Source organism: Ailuropoda melanoleuca, chromosome 4 (assembly GCF_002007445.2).
Source record: "Ailuropoda melanoleuca isolate Jingjing chromosome 4, ASM200744v2, whole genome shotgun sequence".
Lineage (NCBI taxonomy): Eukaryota > Metazoa > Chordata > Mammalia > Carnivora > Ursidae > Ailuropoda > Ailuropoda melanoleuca.
This window is the reverse complement of record NC_048221.1, coordinates 85,011,976-85,035,855: the sequence shown is the minus strand read 5'-3', so window position 1 is coordinate 85,035,855 and position 23,880 is coordinate 85,011,976. Positions and strand designations below refer to the sequence as shown.

The 23,880-nt window shown below is 38.0% G+C and overlaps 1 protein-coding gene and 1 pseudogene across 4 annotated transcripts in view; one reads left to right on the top strand and one right to left on the bottom strand.

Moving 5' to 3' along the window:
* The window catches only part of PUS10 (pseudouridine synthase 10), a 72,248-nt gene that overhangs the window by 12,056 nt on the left and 36,312 nt on the right, over window positions 1–23,880 (top strand). The gene's annotated exons all lie outside the window — the stretch shown is intronic.
* Window positions 105–22,010, bottom strand: LOC105241109 (annotated as a pseudogene).

The window sequence follows — 23,880 nt, the reverse complement described above, 5'->3', positions numbered from 1 at the left end:
GATGGGGATGGGTGATGCTAATACCATCCTTGCAGGGCTATTTTCTAGAACTGTTGCTGGAAACAAAGGAGCACCACTCCTGGATGCTTATGCCGTCATGGGCCTCAGTCATCCCCACCACACAGGTATAGCAGTGCTTTCTGGCAGTCGCCCTTGGTGTCTTGCTGGATGCAGTAGTACAGGGACTTGCTGTACTTTCTCTTGAATTCAGACCTAATTTTCCGCATGTCTGCTTCACTGCGAGAGGTCATGATAGATTATGATTCTAATTTATTATTGCAAGTCCCCTTGCCTTTCATGGAGTTGTACAGTCAGTCAGCAAAATACAGGGGCTTGTTCTGAATGCTCTGGACCCAGTTCAGGAAAGCGTTTTCCAGGTCTCCTTTGACCTCCTTGATGCTCTCCAGTGGGTCACGAGGGCTGTAGCTCTTGTACCTTTCAAATACTTTCTGGAGGTGACACACACTCTGCTTGGTCATGATGCTGATCCACTTGGGCACATCAGTTCCTTTCCTCTTCACTCCACCATCATAGAGATCCCAGGCATCTTGGTCAGTCAGTTCATAATCAATGACAGAGCCGTCCTCTGCTCTTCTACCCTTTGCAAGGGCAACCATCAGCTTGCGGAAGTCACCAGATATGTCAGAAATGATGTCCTTCTCAGATCAGTCTTGTACATTTTCTTGTAGACTTTGTTATTTCCTGAAGCTCTTGGTTGGTCCTTGAGGAGATAATGTCAATGAGGGAGTCCTCATTAGCCCCATGAAGGGTCTCTTCATGGAGGTTTTCAGCTTAGAAACATCATACTAAAAAGGTGTTTTCATTAGGCCCCAAATCACAGTCTTCAGTTGGGGGACAAGGCTGATTTCAGTGTTGATACAAGTTCCTTTTATTTTTTTATTTTTATTTTTTTAAAGATTTTATTTATTTATTTGACAGAGATAGAGACAGCCAGCGAGAGAGGGAACACAAGCAGGGGGAGTGGGAGAGGAAGAAGCAGGCTCATAGCAGAGGAGCCTGATGTGGGGCTCGATCCCACAACGCCGGGATCACGCCCTGAGCCGAAGGCAGACGCTTAACCGCTGTGCCACCCAGGCGCCCCTACAAGTTCCTTTTAAATCATTCTCTGGTAGGCAAAGGCAATATCCTGTCTCTGTTCATTGCTGTGGTTGGTCAAAATGTTGACAATGGTGATCTCAACCACTCCTTTGGTCTTGATGGCCATTTCAATGTTCAGAGCATCATGCTCAACATCAAAATTGGTGTACGCTTTGACAAAACCGTATGCACTTGTGGTCATGGAGTGATCACCCTCCAAGCTGACCTTGTAGAGAATTTCGTGAACAGTAACATTTTGAATGAAGCTGGGTCAGGCACTGAGAGCTGCAAGGGCCCCCAGTTGTGGAGCCTTTATCCTTCATTTTTGATAGGTAGATGTCAAACAGTGCAAAGAAAAAGAAGAGAAAAATGGCAGAGAAATCTAGGCTAGAAGATAAATTAAAAGGATTGGGGGGTTCAGAGAAAGTGCAATTCAGTCTTTAATTAAAACCAAATTATCCCAACCAATAAAAGAAAGTTTAAGGATAAAAATACATCCCAATGAAGAAGAAATTGGGGCATCTTCTTCTCCCTGTATTTACATATTTATTTGTATTTATTTGACTTTTTATTTTTTAAAGTTTAAAAAGTAGTAAGATTAGCCTAATGAGCCCCTATGTGTGTATCATCCAGCTCCAATTGTAATTTTTTTGCCAAACTAAAATCAGTTTCCAAAAAAAGATACAGGAAAGATAAAGTCAGAGTAATGCAAATGTAAGAAGGAGGCTTAGCTCTGTAATAGCAACTAGAAAACAAAATCTCGAATGAGTAGCTTGTAAGAATTGCTAAGGAAGACTTTGGGGGTACTTTAAGTTATGATTACAGCAAGAGATGAAAAAGGGGATGTGTTTGGAACTGATATTGTTGATGGATGATACAGAGAAAGTGGAACTTCTGAAAATCTTATTTTGCTTCTGTCCTGTCAAGGAAAATTATCTTTGACCTAAATGGGTAGATTGATCATTGGTTGGTGAGGGGGAGTGAAAGCTCCACATAGTGAAGCTTCTCTAAATGGGTTCAGGTATTCAGGACTGAATGAATGACATTCCAGGATGGATTCAGAAAGAACTTGGAGTTGTCCATGATCTTTGAGAGCTTTTCAAGGATAGCAGATTTTCCAAATTACTGGAGACAGAGAAGGCAGTTTCAATTTTCTAAAGGTGGTTTGTTAACTACCAGCTGGTGAGCTTGACCCTAAAACCTTGGCAAAATTTTGCATCAGGAGCTAAAGAGTACATTGTAGGCACTGAGGATAAGGAACACTTGGTCAACACACTGAACAGATTCATTAAGAACAAATTATGTCTGCATCATTTCTTCCTTTTATAGGCTAGCAGGACTGGTAGAGCGGGGAAGTAGGGTAACACCAGTGTGACTGGAATTCAGCTAGTCATTTGAGCAGATTTCTTTCTTATGATAACTTCCTGAAAGTGGCAGGAAACATGAGCCGAATGTGAAGACAATTGGGTGGGTTGTACCTGGCAGGCTATACCCAAAAAGAACTGATTAATAACTGATCTCAAACTGGACAGTGTTTCTCCATCTGTACTCTACAGATCTGAAACTCACTTGGAGAAAGGTGTTGAAAGCAGATTGCTGGGCCTTGTCTTAAACGTCCTAAATCAGAATCTCTAGGTATGGGGCACAGAAGCCCTTCTAGAGTTAAAGTACACCTTGAAATTCAAGAATCATGGAACTTCAGAGAGATTTTTGATGTCTGGCAAGACTCTTCATACCTTGTCTTGTTCATGATTTCTGTCAGTGATGATATAATGGGAACACTCACGACAGCTGTACATGACACAGAATTGAGAATATAGCAGATAGATTGTTAGAATTGAGATCCAAAAGATCTCACGAATAGGGAAGATCTAACAAGATGAAATTTAACAGGAATAAACAGAAGTTCTTATACCTGGGTTTAGAAAAACAACTGCCAGGTAAAGGATGAAGCAGGAATGGCTTAAAAGCTGTGTTTACAGACAAGGCTTGGGAGTTTTAGTTAATATCCCAGTAAGAATTAGGGGAGTGATACGGATAACCACTTTGGACTTTAGCCTGGAAAGATGAAGGCGATGGTCCATCCTGTTTTACCCAGTGTTGGCCATTCATGGAGTGCCATATTCAGATGGAACATACTATTTTAGAAGGAACAAGAACAAATGGAAAGGTGTTTTGGGGCAGTCCACATCCTAATCCTTGAAACCTGGGAATATGTACCTTACATGAAAAAAAGGGATTTTGTGGATGTAATTAAGATTAAGGATCCTGAGGGGTGCCTGGGTGGCACAGTGGTTAAGCGTCTGCCTTCGGCTCAGGGCGTGATCCCGGCGTTCTGGGATCGAGCCCCACGTCAGGCTCCTCCGCCATGAGCCTGCTTCTTCCTCTCCCACTCCCCCTGCTTCTGTTCCCTCTCTCGCTGGCTGTCTCTATCTCTGTCAAATAAATAAATAAAATCTTAAAAAAAAAAAAAGATTAAGGATCCTGAGATGGAGAAATTATCTTGAATTATCTGAGTTGGCTCAATCCAATTATACAAGTCCTTAAAAGCACCTTTCTTCTGAGGTCAGGGTCAAAGGAAGGTGTGATTATGAAAGAATGGTCAGATGCAATGTTGCTCACTCTGAAGATAGTGGAAGGGAACAAGGAATATGGGTGGCCTCTAGAAGCAAGAAGAGGCAAGGAAATGGAGCCTCCTAGCCTAGATCCTTCAGGAAGGAATGCACCCCTGTTGACACCTTGATATTAGCCCAGTGAGACTCATATTGGACTTTTGACCTAAAGCACTCTAAGATAATAAATGTGTGGGTGTGTGTTAAGATTTTATTTATTTGAGAGAGAGAGAGAGCACGAGCGGGGGGAGAAGCAGAGGGAGAAGCAGACTCTCCAGTGAGCAGGGAGCCAGATGCTGGGCTAGATCCCAGGACCCTGGGATCATGACCTGAGCTGAAGGCAGATGCTTAACCGACTGAGCCACCCAGGTGCCCCATGAATTTGCTCTACTTAAATATTTGAGGGGTTTTCTGGTGCAGAGATGGAATCAGAAGGGAATAATTTTCAGCTATGAGGAAGTATGCATAACAGAGTAGACTGTTTTCAGGGTTGGTGTTTTCTGTTACCAGACTATTTAAGCCAAGGCTGGGTGACCGCCTGGCAGAGATACATAGAAGGAAGGTGTGCACCACATAGTTGGTTAGACTATAGACTTTGTTCAGCTTTTTCAACTCTAAGATACTATACAGTTTTAAGAAAAAATATTTATTACATTTGTTATTTTTTGTTACCTTGTATTCATAATTGAGTCTTCTAAACGTCTATACTACATTAAATTAGTGCCACACTAAAATTATAATAGAATGAATGACCCAGACTTAGGCTACTATTAGGCTAAACTTACATTTATGTGAAAAAAGGCATTCAGTTAGTTCTTTTTTTTTAATGATTTTTTTATTATATTATGTTAATCACCATACAGTACATCCCCGGATTGCGATGTAAAGTTCGATGCTTCATTAGTTGCGTATAACACCCAGTGTACCATGCAATACGTGCCCTCCTTACTACCCATCACCAGTCTATCCCATTCCCCCACCCCCTCCCCTCTGAAGTCTTCAGTTTGTTTCTCATAGTCCATAGTCTCTCATGTTTCATTCCCCCTTCTGATTACCCCCCTTTTCTTTATCCCTTTCTTCCCCTACCGATCATCCTAGTTCTTATGTTCCATAGATGAGAGAAATCATATGATAATTGTCTTTCTCTGCTTGACTTATTTCACTTAGCATTATCTCCTCCAGTGCCGTCCATGTTGCAGCAAATGTTGAGAATTCGTTCTTTCTGATAGCTGAGTAATATTCCATTGTATATATGGACCACAGCTTCTTAATCCAGTCATCTGTTGAAGGGCATCTCGGCTCCTTCCATGATTTGGCTATTGTGGACAATGCAGCTATGAACATTGGGGTGCATATGGCCCTTCTCTTTACTACGTCTGTATCTTTGGGGTAAACACCCAGTAGTGCAATGGCTGGGTCATAGGGTAGTTCAATTTTTAACTTTTTAAGGGACCTCCACACTGTTTTCCAGAGTGGCTGTACCAACTTGCATTCCCACCAACAATGTAGGAGGGATCCCCTTTCTCCACATCCTCTCCAACAATTGTTGTTTCTTGCCTTGTCTATCTTTGCCATTCTAACTGGCGTAAGGTGGTATCTCAGTGTGGTTTTGATTTGAATTTCCCTGATGGCTAATGATTTTGAACATTTTTTCATGTGTCTGTTAGCCATTTGTATGTCTTCATTGGAAAAGTGTCTGTTCATATCTTCTGCCCATTTTATGATTTGTTTATTTGTTTCTCGTGTATTGAGTTTGAGAAGTTCTTTGTAGATCTTGGATACCAGTCCTTTATCTGTGGTGTCCTTTGCAAATATATTCTCCCATTCCGTGGGCTGTCTCTTAGTTTTTTTGACTGTTTCCTTGGCTGTGCAGAAGCTCTTTATCCTGATAAAGTCCCATAAGTTCATTTTATCTTTTATTTCTCTTGCCTTTGGAGATGTGTCGTGAAAAAGGTTGCTCTGGCCGATGTCATAGAAGTTGTTGCCTATGTTCTCCTCTAGAATTTTGATGGATTCCTGTCTCACATTGAGGTCTTTCATCCATTTGGAGTTTATTTTTGTGTATGGTGTGAGAGAGTGGTCAAGTTTCATTCTTTTGCATGTAGCTGTCCAATTTTCCCAGCACCATTTATTGAAGAGACTGTCTTTTTTCCACCGGATGTTTTTTCCTGCTTTATCAAAGATTAGTTGCCCAAAGAGCCGAGGGTCCATTTCTGGGTTCTCTATTCTGTTCCATTGGTCGATGTGTCTGTTTTTGTGCCAGTACCATGCTGTCTTTGTGATCACAGCTTTGTAGTACAGCTCGAAATCCGGCATTGTGATGCCCCCAGCTTTGTTTTTCCTTTTCAACAGTTCCTTGGAGATTCGGGGCCTTTTCTGGTTCCATACAAATTTAAGGACTATTTGTTCCAGTTCTTTGAAAAATGTCCTCGGTATTTTGATCGGGATAGCATTGAAAGTGTAGATTGCTCTGGGTAGCATACATTTTAACTATGTTAATTCTTCCAATCCATGAGCATGGAATATTTTTCCATCTTTTTATGTCTTCCTCAGTATCATTCAGTTAGTTCTATTAAAAGTAAACCCTTTAAAGTCCTGCTGGTTTTTTAGGTTTATCTTTACTAGTGTGGTCCAGTAGAGGGCAATATTGCACTATCAATGTCACTTTTTGGTAGCCTGTGGAAATAGTTGGCTCACTTTATTGACTTTAAATGGATATAGTGTCTCCTAAATGTTACTCTGGTTGTGTGAAACACCTACTTCTTAACATGCAGCTTGATACAGTTGGAGTTTTATATGTCAAATCGAAACTTCCCTTTCATTTTTATACTTGTAGTATCTCCATGCTTTACACTAAGAACTATAAATTAGCATAAAGCCCTAGAAATCTAACCAAAAGTAAAAGCAGTACCATTTCTGTGATAGCAGTTTATATTTACAAATTTTTTTCTTAAATTCTGACAAATGGGCATTCAAAAGGCTGGACTTTTACTTAAATCTCTGGGTTCTTAACCAGTTTGGGATAATCATCTCATTAAAAATCTAAAGAAAGCAATTGAATCCCTTTCCTAAAAATGTGTATGTTCAAAATTTTGCTTGCTTTCTTAAACTCCTAGCCATTAATCTAGTATCTTTCTTAATTGGATACTCCAGAACACCACCCCCCTCCATATCCCACCACCACCCATAATTGATTGATGAACTTACTTTTTCTAATGTTTTTTCTAATTATGTTGAAGTCATAAACAGAATTTGTTGAAATCACTTTGACTTCAAGTATAGAGACTACACTTTCAAGTTCATATTATGTGTGCAGGCTCATTCATTAACCCAACTCTGATTTAGCGTGTGTATTTTCAGCTTTTTGTTCATTTTCTGTGACTTCTCAAATTCTTATTTTGTATGACAAGCACCTTGCATAAATCACTTTTTGTTCTCTCTCACCTACCATTTAAAAGCAGCTTTGACCAACAAACTTTTTCTGAGCTTACTAAGTTTTTAGAATTTGTAGTCCTATTTTTCATTAGGTTGGTTGGTTACACCTTGCTTCAATCCCTGTGTGGTCCATCAAATCATTCAGAACATGTTTTTATAAGGCTCTGAATGAGGTACTGGAAAACATGCAAAATTATAGAGATCACTGTTTCTGCCCCTTAAGTATCTTTCAGTGGACTCCTCATGGATGGGTTGGGGGGATTGTAACCTTGCTATGTTTTGGATATACAGGCTGCAACTTTAAAAACCCTTCAGAGGACATGAAGCAATTTAAACCTATCTTCCTTATAAAAAATAACTCCCAAAGCATGTCCCTGCAAGCACACCACCAGTGTATAAAGGTCTGCATCAATGGAATCACAGAATCGTAGATCTGTAGGAGACCTTGGTGATCTAGAACAGGGCCCCAGCTTTTTATGGTACTCATTGAAGAATGATGGTAATGTATATGGCTGTGATTTGTCAGAGCTCTGAGTATGCCCCACCCTCAGTGTAAATCCATTCAGAATCTCTGATGGAGAATCCAGAAGTTCTCCACTTTGTGTATAAGGTGATCCCCTTTTAATCTCTGACAGTTCACTGAACCCCCTATATCTGTGATTTAGAAAGAAGATATGCTTGGATGATTTTTTTCAGCCTCAGACTGGAACTACTTCACTAATCATCTCACTCATCCTCATTTGAAGAGGAGAAAACCAAAGCTTGTGTAATGTGGCATGTCTGAATTTGGGTGTGCCTTCCTGATTTGTGCTCATTTTTTGTTTTTAGACCATACCATCTTTTCTTTTCTTTCTTTTTTTTTTTTTTAAGATTTTATTTATTTATTTGAGAGAGAGAGAGAAAACACAAGCAGGGAGGAGGGGCAGAGGGCGAGGGAGAAGCAGACTCCCCATTGAGCAGGAAGCCCGACTCTGACTCAGTCCCAGGACCCCAGGATCATAACCTGAGTCGAAGGCAGAAGCAGCCGGCTGAGCCACCCAGGCGCCCCTAGACCATGCCATCTTTTCATCTTGTATCCTCAGGATGCTGCATCAGGAGGCACATGGGACTAGACATGGTAGTAGGTTCTGGATTCTGTTACTCAATACATAGCTGGGACATTTGTTCCAAGGGAGAAAGAAAAAATGACATGCAATTAGTCAAAGTCTACGCAGAACCCCAGTCCTGGTTAGAATGGGTGAATCAGATGTCCATCTGCCAAGGAGTCACAGCAGGTATTGAAGAGGCCTAATAGCACATTGTTAAGGGTGCAGGCACAGGAGAACCCAACTGAAAAACAGAAACCTAATCCTGAGGTCGTTGCAGCATGCAGGAAAGAGGAATGAATCCTGTTCCTGGGAATGAGGTGCCATGGTGAAGCTGGACTACAAACAAGGCTAATTCTAAAGCCCACCACAGAAATATAATGTAATATTGAATTCAGGAACACAGTTGGAAGGTATTTGGACATAGGTTTAAATACTTGAATATGCAAGGTTTACTTTCTACCTTTGTTGTTTTCTTGACCTGAACTAGCTAAGTATAGGTGGAGGAGGCAGCAAGAAAGAAGAGGTTGCTGGGCTGATCAATTCGTGTGGGTAGTTGAGAGGGAGCTGGGTACAGTAAGAACATGAGGCAGCCTTAAATTTTTGAAATTTATTGTTTTACTTTGTATGGTCTCATTCTAGTGAATTGTCACACTTTTGCATCTTTAAAATTTGCAATATGAAATACAAGAAATAAGAAATACAATAAGGAATAGGAGATAAAAAAGCACATCATTTTTCTTTAAAGCTCAGTTTCCCCATCAGATGCAATATATTATCACATTGCTACTTATCAACTATTGAGTTCCTTATCAAACTTTTTTCTCATTAATTTTAGGAGTTTGTAGCCTAGTAAACTAAGTTTCAGAAAAAGGGAACTTCTAATTTAGGCTCTGCCTATTTCAGGTTTGGGTTTCTCTTGTTGCATAGAGAAGTCATGTCAACTGTTCTTTTTTTCTGATATCACCACCATGTTTTAGACTTAGTACTTCTAACCTACTAAGTTATGACTATTTTTGATAATTTGATATATATTTTTGATATATGTAATATATATAATTTAATCATTGTAACCCCTTGAAGTATTATTATCCTATTATACAGATGATGAAATTGCAACTCAAGGTCACATTGCTAATAAATGCTAATAAATAACAGACATTGCTAATAACAGGATTTGAACACTTATTCGCCCAACTCTAAGGTTTATGCTATTGATCATTACTATACCCTACTGCCTACATTGTGAATTGTTGAGACTTTGAAAGTGGGTTATTGTGTTGCTGTATTTATAGGAGAGACTTGGCCTAGGTTTTGACCCTCACTGGTATTTTGTTTCTTCAGAAGGTGCAGTATCTTCAAATTTAGAGAAAGGATCCTTGGGGAAAAAAATATGGAACCAGAACTTATTATATTTTAACAAGAGTGAGGATAAATCACCAGTTGATTTGATGATTCTCTAAAATAAGGCTTTAAAAATAAAATTACACAGGTGCCTGGGTGGCTCAGTCAGTTAAGCATCTGCCTTCAGCTCAGGTCATGATCACAGGGTCCTGGGATCAAGGGCCTCCCCCACCTTCCGTGCTCAGCAGGGAGTCTGCTTCTCCCCCTCCCTCTGTCGCTCCCCCTGCTCATGCTCTCTCTCTCTCGAATAAGTAAAATCTTTAAAATAAAATAAAAATTATATTTTTAAAGACTTTCCCACCACACTTGTGTTCAGATTTTGTTATCAGATGACTAGAGTAGGTGCAGAAGACGTTTTGCATCAAATATTTTATTATAGCAGATATCTTAAAATAGAGGAATTTCCAGTCATTTTTGTGAGGATTTTCCTTTGATCTTGGGAAGATTGGTACATGTGTGTGAGATGATAAATTATGATGTTATAGTCCCTTTAATAATTGAAGGTGGGAGTAACAGTGACGTTTTCAGCCAAATCACAAATGTGTCCAAATGTCCAAGAAGAGGGCTGGTGGCAGGTGCCACTCTGAAGTCAGATTCATCCAAATTAATTATTGACTTGTCTGAAACCTCTTTCTTAAAAAATAGTACCAGTACTTTTTTCCCCTTTAGAAAAAGGAAAGATCAATGAAATAGTTTTAGACTAGGTCAGTTGAAAGGTGTGGATTAATGGTAATGCTGCAGCTGTCCCTGCTTCTTTTTTTAAAAAATAGATTGTACTGCTTAAAATACTGGAAGTTATCTTTACAAATCTTCGCTTTTAAATAAAACCTACTCTGTTTTTCTTCACTGATATCAATACAGGATCAATACTAATGGAATCCATTTTCTAGAGTAGATACCAATCAAGGCCCACGTGGAAATGTTTATCTGAGAAATTCTTTTCTAAGAAAAACTGTCTTTCTCCTTGCCATTTTTTGTTTGTTTGTTTGTTTTAAATTTTAATTCCAGGGGCGTCTGGGTGGCTCAGTCAGTTAAGCGTCTGCCTTCAGCTCAGGTCATGATCTCAGGGTCCTGGGATTGAGCCCGAGTGGTCAGGGTCCCTGCTCAGTGGGGAGTCTGCTTCTTCCTCTCCCTCTGCCCCCCCCACCAGCTCATGTGCACGTGCTCTCTCTCTCTCTCTCTCTCTCTCAAATAAATAAATAAAATCTTTAAAAATTTTTTTTTAATTCCAGTATGGTTAGCATACAGTGTTGTATTGGTTTCAGGCATACAGTGTAGTGATTCAACAATTCCATACATCACCGGTGCTCACCATGATCAGTGCACTATCCCCATTGCCTATTTCACCCATCTCCCCACCCACCTCCCCTCTGGTAACCATCAGTTTGTTCTCTAGAGTTGAGAGGCTGTTTCTTGGTTTGTCTGTCTCTTTTTTTCCTTTGCTTTTTTGGTTTGTTTCTTAAATTTCACATTATGAATGAAATCTTTGTTGGTATTTTTATTATGCATTGTTATCCAATTTTTTTAATGCTATAAATATTTTTCAACCAATTTGGATACTCTAATCATTTATAAAACTCATGTAAAAGACTTCAGTTGAGCATTGGGGTGTCATTTCTCAGTGTTACTTCCTTTTTTACTGCTTGTATTGTTCGGTTTAACAATTAGTGGTTTAGAGATCAGCTGGATGTATGGCAGTCTCTACAATCGTGCAAGAGTGCTCAGAGCAGGCACTAGCAGAAGGAAGAGGTCAAGTGTTTTATTTAAGAATAAAAGACAAATATATATATGGCAAATTAAAGAGTCATGTATTGTTTTCATTACATCGTAATTTAAAAGCTATTCATGTAAGTGACTGTTGAAGTATTGGTATGATTGAAACTCTTGATGTTTTTTTCTGGTGGGATCTGTCTGTCTCTGAAGTGATTGCTAAAATGTTACTGTGAGTATCTGGGCAGAGATAATGTAGGGGGAACTGATTTGGGTGGGGGAAAACGAAATGGGTTTTATTTATGTAGTCATGAAGCATGCAAAAGGAAATGAAATAATGAAAGAGATGCAAAGGTGTCAACACAGTAGCCCTTTATGCTTCTATTAAGAATCATAATGTGGTTTCTTTTTAGAATTCAGTTCACATCTAGGATTTAAGTTTTCTCTGAAAGTAGGATGTTATGATGTGTAATGATTGTGTGATATGCATTTGGTATTATCACTATAAAATCATGTTAGAAACCATGAGATTGTGATTTTAGAGAGACTTGGATCATATTTCTGAAAGCATCTCAGAAATCCTTGCCCTATCAAGCAAGTGGGCATGTGGACTAAAGCCTTATTAAGTAAATCAGTAACCAGGCGTGAATGGTAAATTGGTATTCCAAAAGATTTTTAAAAATGCAGACATGTATTCAGAACACTTCTGTTGGATAACATTTTTATTCATGATGTAACTAAACTGAGTTATTTTTTAAATAAGATTGAGATATACCACATGTGTCTTCTGAAGAGCTTTTAATCACACTCTTTACAGGTATAGTGTAATGAATCAGAGTGTGTGTTTGTTCAGATAAACAACTTTCTATTAGCACATAGACTCCCCCCCCCGAGCTTGTGATATAGTATATCTTTTGGTTAATGTGTTGGATATCTTAGGTAAAGTCTTATTCCAGTTTGTGTAGTCTTTCATTTCTCATAGTTTAAGTAATGGCCTTTTAGAAAACACGGATTACATGATGAGTCCTTGAGGTTGAAATCTATCCCAGGATAGAAATATTTTCATTTTCTTTTTAATAAGTTTTTATTTTTATATTCATCAATGGTTAACTCCAATCTTCTGCTCACAGGTAACTATTGTCTTTGCCCCTAAAACTAGAGTTTAAATGGGCCTGAATTTGAACTTTATATAAAATGGAATCATAACATGATAAATCTTTTGTGTCTGGCTCCTTTCATTTGATATTATTTTTGAGAGATTCATCTGTATTGCTATGTGGAGCTGTAATTTGTTCATTTTCACTGCTGTACAGTATTAAGTTGCATGAATATACTGCAGTTTATTCATACTGTTATAAATGTATATAAAGTTCATTTCTAGTTTTTGGCTACTTCCAACAGTAAAACCATAAGCATTCTTGTAGCTGTATTCTACATGTGCAGGCATTTATCTAGGGTATATGTCTGTGAGTAGAATTGCTGAATCATAAGGAATACATTTAAATAATATAATCTGAATTAACACTATAATTTACAGCCTACTAATCAGCTTATTAGTTCATTCCTCCTAAATCAACTTAATGGCAATAGCCTTAACTTTTCACTTATATGTTCTGACTCCCTGTCAGTGCCCTTATTAACGTTAATAACATGACTTCTTCCACTAATACCCATAACCGGTCAGTTTCATCTATTACTACATGAAAGAATCACTAACCTTCCTTAAAAACTATATATTACAATACTAGTTATGCCACAAATATTCTTTTTTTTAAGATTTTATTTATTTATTTGACAGAGAGAGTGAGAGAGCACAAGCAGAGGCGACAGCAGAGGGAGAGGGAGAAGCAGGCTCCCGCTAAGCAGGGAGCCCGACGCGGGGCTCGATCCCAGGACCCTGGGATCATGACCTGAGCCGAAGGCAGATGCTTAACCATCTGAGCCACCTAGGCGCCCCACAAATATTCTTAATTATAACTTTTACTGCTACAGAATTAATTTTTTATTTTATATTTTATTTGCACCAACATTAGTTCCAACCCTAATCATCATCACCCACTGAGGAAACCAAACAGAATGTTTAAATGCAGGACTTATTTTATATACTAGTAGTATCACTCTCACTTCTCATTGTCCTAATCTTTATCCAAAATCTTATAGGTTCATTGAACTTTCTAATAATTCAATACTGAATTGAAACAGTATCTAGTTCTTGATGTAATATTTTCTTACGACTAGCATGCATAGTAGCATTTATAGTAAAAATACATCTCTATGGCCTACACCTCTGGTGACCAAAAGCATATTTGAAACCCTCCACTGCTGGGTCCAAAGTGCTTGTACCCATATTACTCAAACTAGGCAGCTATGGAATATCATGAGTTACAACACTAAGCCCCCTAACAAATTACATGCATTTCCTTTTCTTACATTATCCTTATGAGGAATAATTATAACCAGCTCCATCTGTCAATGGAAAACAGACTTAAAATCACTCATTGCGTATTCCTCTGTCAGCCACATAGCACTAGTAATTATAGCCATTCTTATCTAAACACCATGAAGTTATATAGGAGCTACAGCTCTGATAATTTGCCCACAGCCTTACATCAACACCACTGTTTTGCCTAGCAAATTCAAACTATGAACAAATTCCCAGCTGAACTATAATTCTAGCTCAGGGATTACAGACTCTCCTTCTACTAATAGCAGCGTGATGACTTCTAGTGAGCCTGACCAATTTGGCCTTACCCCCAACAATTAGCCTAATTGGAGAACTATTTGTAGTTACATCATCATTTTCATGATCCAACATTACCATTATCCTAAGGAATTAACATAGTTATTACTATCCTATATTAACTATAACACAATGAGGCAAATACATGTACCACATCAAAAATTTTAACCATCATTCATATGAGAAAATGATCTCATAGCCCTACATTTAGTACCTTTCCTACTTTTATCACTTAACCCACAAATTATTTTGACATCCATCTATTGTAAATAGTTTAATAAAGACATTAGATTGTGAATCTAATAATAGAAACTCAAAACTTATTTACTGAGAAAGTATGCAAGAATTAATTCACGCCTCCATGTATAATAATATGGTTTTTCAAACTTTTATTTTTTTTTAAGATTTTATTTATTTGAGAGAGAGCGAACATGTGGGGGGAGGGGCAGAGGGAAAGGGAGAAGCAGATTCCCTGCTGGGCAGGGAGCCCAACAGAGGCTCCGTCCTAGGACCCTGATATCATGACCTGAGCTGAAGTCAGGTACTTAACTGACTGAGCCACCCAGGCACCCTATTTTCAAACTTTTAATGGTTAAAAGTAATAATCCATTGGTCTCAGAAACTAAAAAATTGGTGCAACTCCAAATAAAGGTAATAAATCTATTCACCTCTTATACTGATTTCACTACTTATATTAACTTTACCAATCATAAAAATTACTTCAAAGATCAGCATATCCATAATGTGTAAAAACTATCATCTCCTATGCTTTCACCCCACAATATTCATTTATTCAGGCCAAGAAAAAATTATTTCAAACCCTAAAACTATTGCTTAGCTTTAAAGTAGCTTATTTCTTGGGGTTCCTTGGTGGCTCAGTCGGTTAAGTGTCTGCCTTTGGCTGGGGTTGTGGTCTCATGGTCCCGGGGTCCTGGGATCAAGCCTCACATCGAGCCTCACATTGAGCCCCACATGGGGTTCCCTGCTCAGCGGGGAGTCTGCTTGTCCCTCTCCCTCCCCCACCCCCGCCCTTGTGATCTCTTTCGTGTGCTCTCTCTCAAATAAATAAACAAAATCTTAAAAAAATAATAAACTAGACTATTTCTCAGTAATATTTCTACTAGTAGCACGTCTTGTTACATAGTCAATTATAGAATTTTCTATATGATATATACATTCAGATCCCAATGTTAACCAATTTTTCAAATACTTATATTCCTTATTACTATTCTTTTTTTTTTTTTAAAGATTTTATTTATTTATTTGACAGAGAGAGAGACAGATGCGAGAGAGGGAACACAAGCAGGGGGGAGTGGGAGAGGAAGAAGCAGGCTCACAGCGGAGGAGCCTGATGGGGCTCGATCCCATAACGCCGGGATCACGCCCTGAGCCAAAGGCAGACGCTTAACCGCTGTGCCACCCAGGCACCCCTCCTTATTACTATTCTAATCTTAGTCACTGCCAACAACCCCTTCCAACATTTCGTCAGATGAGAAGGAGTAGGAATTATGTCATTTCTGCTAATCAGATAACACAGCTGAACAGATGCAAGCACTGCCGCCCTCCAAACTATTCTGTATAACTGCATCAGAGATGTTGGATCTGTTTTATCAATAGCATGATTGCTGTTCAACCTTAACTCATGAGATTTTTCAACAAATTTTTAAACTCAACCTTAACCATGTTAATCATCTATTAATTGGAACTTTTTTAGCTACAACTGGCAAATTTGCCCACATTGGCCTTCACCCTTGGCTTCCCTCAACCATTGAGGGACCTACACCTGTCAGCCCTACTTTATTCAAGTACAATATTTGCAGCGGGTGGAAACTAATCTGTTTCCACCCACTAATAGAAAACAACAAAGCCATTCAAACATTAACACTCTGCCTAGGAACTGTCACCACATTATTTATAGCAATCTGTGCTCTCACTCAAAATGATATTTAAAAAGATTGTTGCTTTTTCCACCTCAAGCCAATTAGACTTTATGATATTAACTATATTAACAGCATTAATCAACTGTATCTAGCATTCCTACATGTTCATGCATTACAGTGTTTGGCTATTATGAATAAAGCTGGTCTGTACAAACTTTTATGTATAATTCTTTATGTGGATATGTGTTTTTATTTTTCTTGAATACCTTAGAGTGTAAAATCTAAGTCATATGGTAGGTATATGTTTAGTCTTACGAGAAACAGCCATACAGTTTTCCTAAGTGGATTTACCAGTTTACATTTATATTCCACCAGTAGTTATGTGAGCATTGTTAGGTGCTTCACATCCTTGGCAACCCTTGGCATTGTCACTTTCTTACGTTTGAGCCATTTTAGTGGGTGTGTAGAGATTGTGTATTTATTTTCCTAATGACTGATAACATTGAGCATCCTTTCATGCGGTTAATTGCCATTCATATATCTTTGTGACTTTCTTCACATTTGACTTTGTCAGATCTTTTGCCCATTTAAAAAAATTGGGTTGTCTTTTCATTGAGTTGTAACAGTTCTTAATATATTCTAGATTCAAATCCTTAATATGTATATATGTTTTACAAATATTATCTCCCATGTTGTGGCTTATTGTTTAATTTTCTTAATGATATCTGTTAAAGAGGAGAAGTTTCTACTTTTGATAAAGTCCAATTCACCAGCTTTTTATTCTTATGGTTCATGTTATGTGTGTGCTAGCTAACAAATCTTTGTATGCTGCGAGTTTGCCAAGATTTTTTCCGATGTTTTATTCTAAAAGTTTTCTTCCTTACAGTTTTACGTTTATATCTATCATCCATTCTGAGTTAATTTTTTTTTTAAGATTTTATTTATTTATTCGACAGAGATAGAGACAACCAGTGAGAGAGGGAACACAAGCAGCGGGAGTGGGAGAGGAAGAAGCAGGCTCATAGCGGAAGAGCCTGACGTGGGGCTCGATCCCATAACGCCGGGATCACGCCCTGAGCCGAAGGCAGACGCTTAACCGCTGCACCACCCAGGCGCCCCCATTCTGAGTTAATTTTTAAAAAAGATTTTATTTATTTATTTGAGAGAGAGAGAACATGAGTGGGGCGGGGGTGGGAGGAAGGCAAAGGAAAAGGGAGAAGCTGACTCCCAACGGAGCAGGGAGCCTGATGCGGGGCTTGATGCCAGGACCCTAGAATCATGACCTGAGCCAAAGGCAGACAACCAACCGACTAAGCCACCCAAGCACCCTCTGAGTTAATTTTTTTTAATATACTGTAAGGTGAAAGTTGATGTTTGTTTTTCTTTTCTTTTCAGTACCATCTGATGAAAAAACCTTTCTTTCTCTATGATTTCTTTGTTACCTTTGTAGAAAATAAACTGATCATGTGTGTATATTTATGTATATATTTCTTTACTCCCTGTTTAATTCCAATGATATATTGGTGCATCTGGATATCAATACTATACTGTCTTGATTACTACAGCATTATAGTATGTCTTTATGAAAGTAGCATAAATCTTTGAGCTATGTTCTCTTTAAAATTTGCTTTGGCGATTCTAGGTCCTTTGCATTTCCATACAGATTTTAGAATCTGCTTGTCAGGTTTTTTTTAATTCACTTAAATTTTGACAGGGATTGCATTGAATTTATAGATAAACTTGATAAGAATCGACATCTTGGCAATATTGCATTTTCTAATGCATGAATGTGGTTTATTTCTTCATTTATTTTGATCTTTAATTTCTTTTAGCGATGATTTGTAGTTTTCAGTGTACAGATTTCACACATGTTTTAAAAGTTTATCTCCAAGAATTTCATTGTTTTAGGTGCTGTTACAAGTGGAATTATATTTTTATTGCATTTTTCAATTTTTCATTGCTGGTCTATAGAAATACAGTTTGTTTTTTTCAGATTTTATTTATTTATTTGATAAAGAGATAGAAAGAGCCACAGAGCACAAGTGGGGGGAATGGCAGAGAAGAGAGAGAAGCAGACTCCTTGCTGAGCAGGGAGCCTGATGAGGGGCTCGATCCCAGCCCCCTGGGATCAAGACCTAAGCTGAAGGCCGACACTTAACCGACTGAGCCACCCAGGTGCCCCTATGGTTGGTTTTTATAACCTTGCCTAATTTCTTTTTTTTTTAATAGTTGTAATAGTTTCATTATAGATTTCTTAGGATATTTTACAACATGACCATTTTTTTTTAATTACAAATTCAGTTTCTTCAGTTGATACTGCTCTATTCAGGTTTCCTACTGTTTCTTGTGTCATTTTTGGTAATTCATATCTTTTAAGAAATTTGTTTTGTCTAAGTTGTCAGATTTATTGGGAGCATAGATAGTTTATTTTAGGCTTTTCTTCTTTTGTACTGCAATAGCAGAGCTGAGTAGGTATGCTAAGACATTATGGCCAGCAAAGCCTAAGATATGTACTGTCTGGCCCTTTACAGAAAAATTTGGCCAACCCCTGCTCTAGGGACTGTAATAAGCATCTTTATCTTAATTCGGGATCAGGTAAAATACAGTAACCTTACAAGATTATATTTCTATTTACTGTCCTTAGTGCAATTGTTGTATATCTGTTACATCTATATTCGTTTTGACCCAGCAATGCAGTGTTAACATTTGTCTTAAACAGTCATATATCTTTTTAAAAAGGAAAGAAAACAGTATGCATATCTATTATGTTTACCCACAAATTTACCATTCCTAGTTCTCTTCATTACTTGTAGATCCAAGTTGTCATCTGGTGTCACTTCCCTTCAGCCTGAAGAGCTTAATGTTTTTGTTTTGTTTTGTTTAAAATATTTTACTTATTTATTTGTCAGAGAGAGAGAGTACAAGCAGAGGGAGAAACAGACTCCCCACTGAGCAGGGAGCCCAGTGCGGGACTTGATCCTAAGACCCTGGGATCATGACCTGAGCCGAAGGCAGACACTTAACCAACTGAGCCACACAGGCGTCTCTTTGTTTTTGTTTTTAATATAGATCTACTGGTGTTGAATTCTCTCAGTTTTTGCTTATCTGAAATTTCTTTATTTCTTCTTCAATTTTAGAAGATAGTCTCACTGGATATAGACTATTTGGTTGACAAAATTTTTTCCTATTGGCACTTCAAATATGTTGTTCCAGTATCTTTTGCTCTCTATTTTTTATGATGAAAAGCCTGTCTTTAATTGTACTGTTGTTCCTCTTTTGCAACATGTTTTTTCTCTGTCCGGTTTCAATATTGTTTCCTTTATAGTTGTTCAGCAAGATCTTTCTGCTAAATTAAATTTCTTGGAGTCAGTTTCTTCTGACTGCTCTTTTCTTAAAAATGAATCACTTATATATTGCCTTGACCCTCAATAATAGGAATGCTTCTACAATTTTAATGTTAAGTATATTGTTAACTCTTTTCTGATAGAGGCTCTTTAAGGAAATTTGTTTCTATTCCAAGTTTAGTAAGTTTTTTTAATCAGAAGTAGTTATTTGTGATCATTATATTTTTCTCTTTTTAACTTTTATTATAGTTAAGTAATTGAATAGATTCTCTTGTGTTAAACTCTTGTTTCCCTGAAATAAACATTTTTTAGTTTTATTTTAATAGAAATTTGACTTTTTAGTATTTGTTAAGATTTTTACATATATATGTATGTGTATACATAAGACTAGTCTATTGTCTACTTTTTTAATAAAAATTTATTTCATTTTTTTAAAAAAAGATTTATTTATTTGAGAGAGAGAACAAGTGGGGGGAGAGGGAGAAGCAGACTCCCAATGAGCAGCTAGCCCAATGTGCAGTTCCATCTCAGGACCCTGAGATCATGATCTGGGCTGAAGGCAGTTGCTTAACCGACCGAACCATCCAGGCACCCTGCATCTTTTTAATGTTATTTCAGTGAAATTTGTGTTCATCACACTATACATTTATTTCACTTTGTACAGATACATACATTAAATGTTTCTAAAAACGGCACTTTTACATGTGAAGACCAGTGTCATTCATTGTATGAATATTATCTGCTATTTTTCTGCTATCTTTGGTTTGGTTATTAAATTATGCAATTAGATTATGGTTTGTGCGTTAGGTTATATAAACATTGTGGAATTGTCAGGCTTTTTCTTCTAAGATTTATTTATTTATTTGAGAGAGAGAGAGAGAGAGAGAGTGAGGTGGGGGATCAGAGGGAGAGGAAGAGAATCTTCAAGCTGACTCCCTGCTGAGTGCAGAGCCCAGCACTGGCTGGATCCATGACCCTGAGATCATGACCTGAACCAAAATCAAGAGTCACTGCCCAATTGACTGAGGCATCTAGGCACCCTGAATTGTTCTATCTTTTGTGCTTGGAAAATTTTAACGACAGAGAAATAATCTGTTTTTGTTTCTTGAAGTTTTGGTAGACTTCACTTACAAAATCATTTGAGAGGATACCGAGGGTAAATATTTATTGCTTTTTCAGTTTCTTCTATTGAAAGTTATTTGGTTTTATTCCTCCTTCTTGAGTCAAATTTTAATTATTTGCATTTTCCTTAATTGTCCATTACATTCAGGTAAGTAGTTCCCCAAGTGTGGTCCAGGGACCCTGAAGGGTCCTTGCAAGGGATCCATGAGGTCAAAGGTATTTTCATAATAATATGTAATTGCCTTTTCATTCTCATTTTCTCAGTAGTATGCAGTAGAGTTTTCCAGAGGCTATATGCTATGTACTGCTGCAGAAAATTGAATGTAGAAGCAGATATGAAAATACAACTATCTTTTATTAAGACATATTAAAGAGAATTGCAAAAATGTGCCATAATGCTGCTATTCTCACTAAATTATTTTGTCTGAAAAATATAGTATTTTTTAATGTTTATGTTAACATGTAATGTTTTTATTACTTTTGCTGTTAATTTAAAATATTTTTAAATTCATTGTTTTAATTGCTAATATTATAGTTATTAATAGATATAACCAGCATAAACAAAGCTATTTGTTTCTCAAAAAATTTTAAGAAGGTAGAGAGTCCTAAAACTAAACTGTTAGAGAACCACTGATGTAGATTTAACAATTTAATTTTTTTTTCAAGATTTTATTTATTTATTGGACAAAGAAAGAGCAAGCACAGGCAGCGGGAGCAGCAGGCAGAGGGAGAGGGAGAAGCAGGCTCTCCGCTGAGCCGAGCCAGATATGGGACTCGATTCCAGGACCCTGGGATCATGACTTGAGCCGAAGGCAGACGCTTAACGACGGAGCCACTCAGGCGCCCCAACAATTTAATTTTTTTGAGGATGCATGTACTCTTCTAAAATTCTTGAAATCTTTGAATATAATATTGTACTGTACAGATATATATATCTGCATCTGTATATACACATACCTATGTGCATGCATTTTTGTTTTTACACATTTGTTTGCGTCCTTGTGTGCTGATGAGCAGAGTCCCAACTTAGATAAAAATACTGGCCTTGTTGGTGTTTTGGGTCTTCTTTGTGGCTGATTTTGTCCTCATGCCAAGTTTACAGAAGTGATTTAGACTTGTGCTGGCCTGGATGAAAGGCATAGAGTTTCCTAGCCCCAGTTGGAAGGGTGGGAAGCTCCCCCAGGGAAGTTTCTCTCATAGACCAATCTCATCCTCAGATGGTTATGCTGGATTTCTTGATACCCATATTGTGCCCAAAGTAAGAATTCAGAAGTGTCCCTAGATTGAAGCTTGATGGTACAGAGTTTTGGCCACTATACCTCCCATGCCCAGTATGTTTTGGGGACCTGCAGTCTATGCATACCAGCCATCTGTCCTCAGTGCACTCCCTTCTCCAATTCCACTGAGCTGGACTATTTGATCTTCTTGTCTATAATGACTGTTCAGAAGCCTCTGGCTCTAAAGGCCAGTACCCATGGAGACTGTTGCAGGGCCCGATTCCCCGGGCCCAGTACCTCCTTCCTGCCACCTGTGCACCAGAAGCTCCTTCTTGGAAGGGTATCTAGCACAGTGTGAAGCATAGTTACTGGCCAAGACCAGGACCAAGAACAGGGTTATAGCCTGCTAAAGCCTCAGGTTATTCTTTCAGGAAATGGGCCAAGGACTGTTGAGCAAAAGTTAGTTTGAAGGCAGTGAGATCCCAGACTAGAAAAGACCTCAATCCTCCTTGCTTTACCTTTCAAAATCATTTCCTTTATCTTGAAGTGGATGGTGCATAGACAGGTTGAGCAATATCTGGATTTTTACAATAGTCTCCTAACAGCTGTCTCTGTTTCCGTGCTTGTCCCCTATCACTTTAAAAAGTAAGTCGGTTCAAGTCCTTCCTTTGCTTACCCTCCTAATTCTCCCCATCTCCCTTGGAGTAAAATCAAAGTCCTTTAATTATCTGCAAGAGCTCATACTGGCCCTCCCCTAGCCCTGTACCTCAGTTCTTTGGCTTCATCACTTGTTTCTCTCTTCTTCCGCTGTTCAGCCACATTGGCCTCCTTGCTGTTTATTCATCGGACACACCAGGCAAATTTCTGCCTCAGGGCCTTTGCTTGCTGTTCCTTCTGCCTAAAATGTTTCTTCTTCAGGTATATTCATGGCTTATTCCCTCACCGTCTTCATATCTTTTTTCAAATGTTGCCTTCTCAGTGAGGCTTTCACTAACTCTGCTATTTTAAATTGCAAATCACTTCTTCCATCCCCCATTCCTCTTTTACTTTTCTCCCCTGCATTTGTCACTTCACATTGCATTTATTTCATAAAATAGTATGCGACTTATTTGTTTTGCTTGTTTTCTGATTCTTGGCTATCAGTTTTACAAGGGCAAGGATTTATGTCTGTTTTGTTTACTGATATATGCCTAACACACATGGGCATGGACAGTTACTTGTCACTGGCTGTGGTCACTCTGAACCATATTTAGTGTGTCTTGCCCAAGTCCCCAGCAGTAACAGTGGCATTTTATATATATCCAATGGTCAGAATAAAAGGAAGAGATAGTGAGTAGGAGGAAGGAGGTCTTACATTCTCCCCTACCCATCCCCCCAGGGGCCTTCCCACTTCTTTTCTTTGTTGAAGAAACAGAAAACCTTTGAGGTTGAGATAATATGCAGTGGAGAAAGAGAGAAAATTGTGTTCCAAAATAAATGACAGTGTATTCTGTACTTTCTAACATGTTATTTAAAAAGAATAAAAGAAAGTGAGAGGGAAAACCCCAAACCTTCTCCAACTATGTGGTTCTAGTCCCTTTTTCATTTCTAATGGTGTTTGCTTAAACTAAGGTGCAGTAGGTGATTTTCAAACTTTTTTGCTTATATACCCTTCTTCCCCAAAAGAATTTTGAGAATCTGTGTACTCCCTCATATATTTTTAAATTGACATCTAAAATAGTTCAATTATAAGTTGAATTGGTAGTAAAGAATATCACTTTTAAAAATGTTTTCATTGGAAGGTATTCATTCACAGGATTGGATTTTCTTAAAAAGCAAAAAAAAAAACTTGAGCCCATCTCTCTCTACAAAAAAAAAAATGGAAATAAGACAAGATTGGCAAAACGTTGATAAGTTGAAGCTGCTCAAAGGGTGCATGGGAATACATGTATTATTTTTTACTTTTGTGTTTATTGTTTTGTTTTCTTTCACGTTAGAGATTTTCTCTAAAAGACTAGCAATCTTCTCCATTCATTGTTAAGCATAGGGCATTTAAAAAGTGATTGAAAGTTATGTCTGTATAGAGCAAGATAGTGGTGCTCGTTGACTGGGTTTTATTGGAGGAGAAAAGGTAGTAAACTGACTTTTTACATGGAGAGACCATATGTCATTTTCTGAAAGTTTTCTCTCAGAAACAATCCAGTTTATCCAAAGATGAATCCTTGAATCTTCTGTCCACAGAGGTCTAAGTTTG